We start from the raw sequence: 6,000 nt of genomic DNA on the forward strand, positions 1-6,000 counted from the left end.
TACCGATGATATGAAAGAATTAAACAGTATCACTCCCTCCTAGCATCAGTCATTCCCTCTTGGAATCTGACTCTTGAGTAACAAGAAACAAAATTTGACATGATGGGAAAGGTGAAACTGGGAAACATCCAGAACAAGAACAAAATTTGATATTGGGTAAATTATTGGTGGGCAGGAGGCAATAAGCAGTTATTACCAGAATTGCCCTCCAACTGTATCTCACAAGGAGAACAGATCATTTTGGAAACAAACAAAACAAAAAAAGAAAGCACAAAGTTTTGAAACTGAAGTGCTAAGTCTATCAATTACATAATCTGAGGTTATATCATGACTACTCAAAGGAGTAATATATCTAGCTCAGATGATAATCCTTCTTCTAATTGTTACACAGTGACAGATGCCAAAACAGTGATAGATGCTTTCCAAATTCACTCTACAAAAATGAAGTAAAAAGCTGTTTAATTGGTCTTATATATTTAAACTATCAAGGCTAATAGAATTGGGAATATCTTTAAATGGGWCAGCCGAACAGACTTTAGTTTATGGCATCCACCTTTAAAATGCATAAATGAAATACAGAAAAACAATGTATGTACATTGTATGTACTCAGTACATACTGAGTATGGGTATGTATATATACATACTGAGTACAACACCTAAGTGGAACTTCTTGTTTATGCTTTGCTGAATAAATCATAGAATAAGAACAGATGCATACTCAAGTCAGTTATAATGTCAACATTCTGAGTGGTTATTAAGATTAAAATATTTGTAGTATAAGCAGCTGCCTAACTGATTTTATAGTTCCTATTTTTGCTTTCTCTTCCACAAGCTTACTGTTAAGAGAAGCATAAATGGGGGGGAGAGGGGAGTAACGGTGCTATCACAGCAGAGCAAAGGTTCTCTCTTTTTCTTTAATGCAAGATTCACTCTTTTCTGTATGCCTACTTTGTCCTTCGGGGAAAAAATGAAAACATCAGACTACTCACAAAAATAACAACTACACTGAAAAATTTCAAGGGCTCTGAAGAAGACCCATTAAGAAATACAATTCATCTATAAATTGCAGATGTATCATGATACAAAAAACTTCAAGAAGCATTATCTGTCTAGCACTCTTTGACACCTCCGCCACTCAATTTGTCACAGAAGAGCAGCCCAAGGCATAGCTAAATAGTAAATATGAATTACCAGACCAAATGGGGAAGGAGGGGTATGTTTGTCAGCTTTCCCCGCAGTCAAAAATCTACAGAGTTGCTGCCTATGATATTCCTCTACTGTTATTACTTCCTATAAGCATGTTGAACCAAAACAGGTATACACAGAGTGAGCAAATACAATGACTTGAAGCTTTCACAAGAAATTCCCATAGTTAAAACTTTTTTCCCATAGTTTCCAGTAGAACTGATGTAGTTGGTCGCAGAACAATATATAATGTACTCGAAAGTCATGAGAAGGGTGAATTTTAGTTGATAAAAGTATAAATACTAAAACATTCTCAGGAATCTCCGATCACTAATGCAACAATCTGATTATAAAAACATTTTAATTGACTTGTCTAAACTGAACAGTAACTAACTAGTTGAAAATATTCCTTTGAAAAATGGCAGAGTATGAAAGTTACCTAAAATCAGATGAGAAACAGAATATTGCCCACCGAAGGCGATTCAGCCTGGATATTAAAACACTAGTTTTTTTTTTTTCCTCTCTTTCCAACATAGTAAGTAGCTGCAATCCACAACAATCATAGTAACATTGAAGAAACTAAAATGGAAGCATTCAAATTAAGAGAGCTCTTCAGCTGAAAATCTACAAGTTGTTCTTTAATGGGAATTGGTGGTAGGGGAGAAAGCTGCAGCTACTCTGCTACACAACCCCTTTATATCTTGCTAAATTCCGAAGGGAAACCTAGTTGGGTATTAATGCTGCTGAAAGATACTTGCACCACCACAGAAAGAAATTAGCCTAATCCAAGCAACAGCATTTTGTACTTGGAATAAAGGAATGCATTATAAAAATGTTGGGGGGGAGCAGTGTAACAAAAACCTCAAATACCAGACATCACTGCAGCAGCATTCTTGCTGTATGCTGTAGCACAGATGAAGAAAAACACTGTGGGAGGAGAGGTCCCACATCAGAGCATTGTCTGAAACAACAGACAGCAAGGTCCTACTACACAAGGCAAGGTCAATGCAACTGGAGAATCATCTGTTTAACAAAACATACTATTATTAGATGCAAGTTATGCAGCACTTGTGCATACTAATAGAGTAAAACCATTATCCTAAAAATAAATGTTTTTAAATGTAGCTTTCACTTTGCACTCAATGTTTCCACCTTTTCTGTCTCACTTCAAACATCTGAATATGAGTAACATCAAAAACGAAATATTCAGGTATTTTCACTATTCTTTAGTTATTTATGAAATGGTATAGCAATTGAAAAATATGACTCATTTACTTTTTTAAATGAACAACTCCACTGTAAATGTCCTACCACATTATTAAATATTACATAACAATGTAGAATAAAAAGTATCAAGGAGTTGACAGTCTATTTAATCTAAGATACGCCTCAGACTGCTGTGAGTAGAATTGCTCAGTGAATGTATTCGCTCACAGAATTCTTGTCCTTGCATAAAATTCAAGCTTGAACTGTCTCCACAGTCAAAAGTTATACTGAGCTACCTAAGAGCTCCAGACCTAAGTAACACAGAAGGCAATTCTCTGTAGCACAACACATACTCCACAAGGTTTGAGTCCTTGCTAATTTCAATCACTCACCGAAAGAGGTGTTATCACCTGAGACACCTTCACCAACATCTTGTTGACAGAGAAGATGCCAYGCAGAAGGATAGTTTTGGTGGACAGAGCTTAATGCTAAGCTCATTTTTAATGTTAAATTCAATACAATTTTCAGAAACCAATGGCAGGCATATCAGTGTTCTATCATGYTGGATTATTTATGAGTGAGTAGGTAGTTAAGAAGAGAGTATTGTAGATGGCTTGATTTAAAATTTAATATGAATAATGTTTTGTACAAAAATATCAGTGTGATATAGTATACGACGCCAGGGTCAGATTTTCATCCCACAGTGACGTATCCACCAATTAACTCCATTGTTTCAAGTAGATCCAAGTTCTGTATCACAAGGGCAAAATTTTGAAGAGACTCCCATACAGAAAATTCAGGGAAAAATATCACTGTCACTGCTTCATCTTCAACTCTTCAAGGCAATTTTTATTATGGTAAATGAAATTTTTCTCCAAAAATGAAAGGAGTGAAGTATGACCAATATCTGGCAGAATCATGATTATGGAAACCCCACCCACAAGCAGATATATCTGTAGGCTCGCCAAGACAAACAAAGCTGTATGCAGAGCAAGCTGTCCTGCTCTCATTTACTGCATATTCAGTCATGTAGGCCCTCAAGTATACACATGGAACAACTCTCTTTTAAATTAGATTAAGAAGGTTCAAGAAGGGACAGAACTAATATAAGGAAAAACATGGGTTTCACTTTAGCAYGCTAATAGCTTTCTAAAATAAAGCCATGATGAAAAGCCTTATTTAAAAATYAATCAGATTGTATATTAAAGATACAGACACAACTGCATAGCCTTTACTCAAATAACACTATCAATAACTGTGTTGTGAACAGATGTGAGAATAAGCCATTCCATGCTGCAGTTACATGACTCATTCCAATGCTTCAGCTATTGGTATTTTCAAAAGGTACATACAACAAATAAGATATGAATTRCGGTTAGTAAAACTATCATTATCATTTACAAAGTTCAGGACTCACAGTCATGAACCAGTATCCATTTTGGGGCAGGCGCTGTACAAACAGAAAGCAAAGTGACAGTCCCTGTTCCACAGCTTYGGGGTTTTTTTTTCTTTTAAAAACAGTAAAGAAACACTTTTATAGGTATGCAGATAAATTAAGCTGATCGCTGAAATATCTTAAGGTTTAATGGAAAATCTCTATGCAAAGCATGAACTTTTAATAAACTAATAGATTAATTATTTTTTATTTCCTTTTATAACACCACCTTTTCTTTAACTAATTCTTGACTTAAACCCAAGAACTATTCCCAAATTACAACAGCTCTTCTCCAAAAAGAAGAGCTCCTATCTTGAGCTAAAAATTTCCAGTGATTATAAATCTACTGCAATCCTTCATATATAGTTAGAATTGTAATTTTGCAATGTGCTTTGCTTTTATTCTGGATCTTCGTGCAGCTTCTTGTCACTGGATCTTATTATTTATATTTCTCTTAAATCAAATGGTCCATTGATACAAGAAACACACTGTTCTACAGGTAGTCACAAASCTTGTTCAAATTGTTACACAACCTTTTTTGGATAAACTATGGGGAATCTTCTCTCATTTTACAAGTTTCCCAAACCTCAAATTACTTACCAACTTTTTAATGAACTTATTTCACAATTTCCAATAGATAAAGCTTTCAGTAGGCTTTTTTTTTAATTATTCTGCAGTTTAGTTTTCATGTTTCTTAAACTTTGACGTCTCTCTTATTCAGCTGTTGGAACTCTAGCTTGACCAATACACTTTTATTGGTTTGAAGTGCATCACATTAAGTCAATGTAAGTTGAGAGGATGTTGCACTCTGGCAYAAAGATTCTTAGTAACAAACATTTCCCAAATATGTGAAGATAAGAATGAAATCATTTTAATACATTGGATTAATATCTCAAAATGGCAGAATATGAATAAATTTTATTTGGATGACTAAGAAAAAAAAGCAGATCTTTTACTAATTCACGCACAGACTAGACTCTTTCATGACYTGGGCACTTCCCTGTGTGGTTTTTACCGGTGGTACAAAATATGAAGCATTTCCTAAAACACAAAGTGCTTGTTTCTGTTTTGATCCCAGGTTTACTTAGGTGTTCAAAGATCAAAAGTGATTATCAGTAGTTGGAAATACATGATTTCTTAAACTACATAACAGTCACTGCTTTGCAGTAATTCCTAAAGATCTTTGTAATTGGCAGGTTCTCTAATACCCCTTCAAATATACAAATATATTAAAACGTGCAGGATTAAAATTTAGCAAGGCTTTGTCCTCTAAGAGCAAGCCTAACTACTCCTCACTCAAGTGCCTTACTATGAAACACTCTAAATCTTTCACTGCTCCTTGCAGCATAGTTGACCCTTTATCCATTTCTGTACCATTCTAGTCAGCTCTTATACTTCCTTTATAAGAAGCCTGGTTTGCAGCCACCTCTATAGGCTCTTCTCCATATCATCTATGGTAGTGGCATCCCAAGAGCGTGCAGTAGAACTGATAAGCACTGCATCTCAACCACTTTGGTCCTGATCCTACAAACACTTCAGTGAGACTACTTCGTAAGTGTTTGCAGATTTTGAGCCTTTGTAACGCAACTGCACTTTACCAAGCACGTCAAAGAGCAGTCTGGAACTAGGAAAGAATGTATTCGCCCTGCATGGCCTGGACGCAGGGGCCTGCAGCGCCTGCAAAGGATGTTTATAGACTGCAAGAAGAGGGGCTCATTGTGAGCCACACAGAGAAAGGAGGCAGGGGAGGGGAGAAAGTTTCACTCCAGTAACTTAAAATTTTACAGGCTCTTTCCAACACCGAATCTCATTTGAACTGCACCACTTCTGCCAGAATACAATCAGCTATTTTTAAAAGTAAATGTAACTGTAAAAAAACTAAAACCTGTTTGCACAGTCACAACGGTAAGAAAGTGAGACCTAACATGGATTGGAGAGGTAATCATACTGATCCGTAGCGCGTAGAAAGAGTGCGACCCGCCTCTAACTGCCTTCGGGATCTGCGTGACCCCTCCTGGAAAAAAAGGGGGAAATCCGCCAGGAGCGCGGGCGCGGCGTGTCAGCGGACCCCGCTGGCGCGGAGGGGCTGGGCTCCCCCGCCGCGGGGGGCAGCACGGCCGAGCAGCAGCACGCACCTTTCAGCCTCTCGCCGGCATCTTCCTCCTCCTCCTCC

General features: G+C 37.0%; 1 protein-coding gene across 2 annotated transcripts in view; it reads right to left on the reverse strand.

Moving 5' to 3' along the window:
• Positions 1-5,991, reverse strand: part of PLCE1 (phospholipase C epsilon 1) — a 164,498-nt gene extending 158,507 nt beyond the window's left edge. The window contains exon 1 of one of the 2 annotated variants that reach the window (XM_085325701.1): positions 5,963-5,986. The gene's annotated coding sequence lies outside the window, so the exon portion shown is untranslated. Of the gene's footprint in view, positions 1-5,962 lie in introns of both variants that reach the window. The other variant, XM_085325702.1, reaches the window with a different exon arrangement.
• Positions 5,992-6,000: the final 9 nt, after the last annotated feature.

This window comes from Rhea americana, unplaced genomic scaffold (assembly GCF_003343005.1).
Source record: "Rhea americana isolate MKP2758 unplaced genomic scaffold, rheAme1 scaffold_122, whole genome shotgun sequence".
NCBI lineage: Eukaryota > Metazoa > Chordata > Aves > Rheiformes > Rheidae > Rhea > Rhea americana.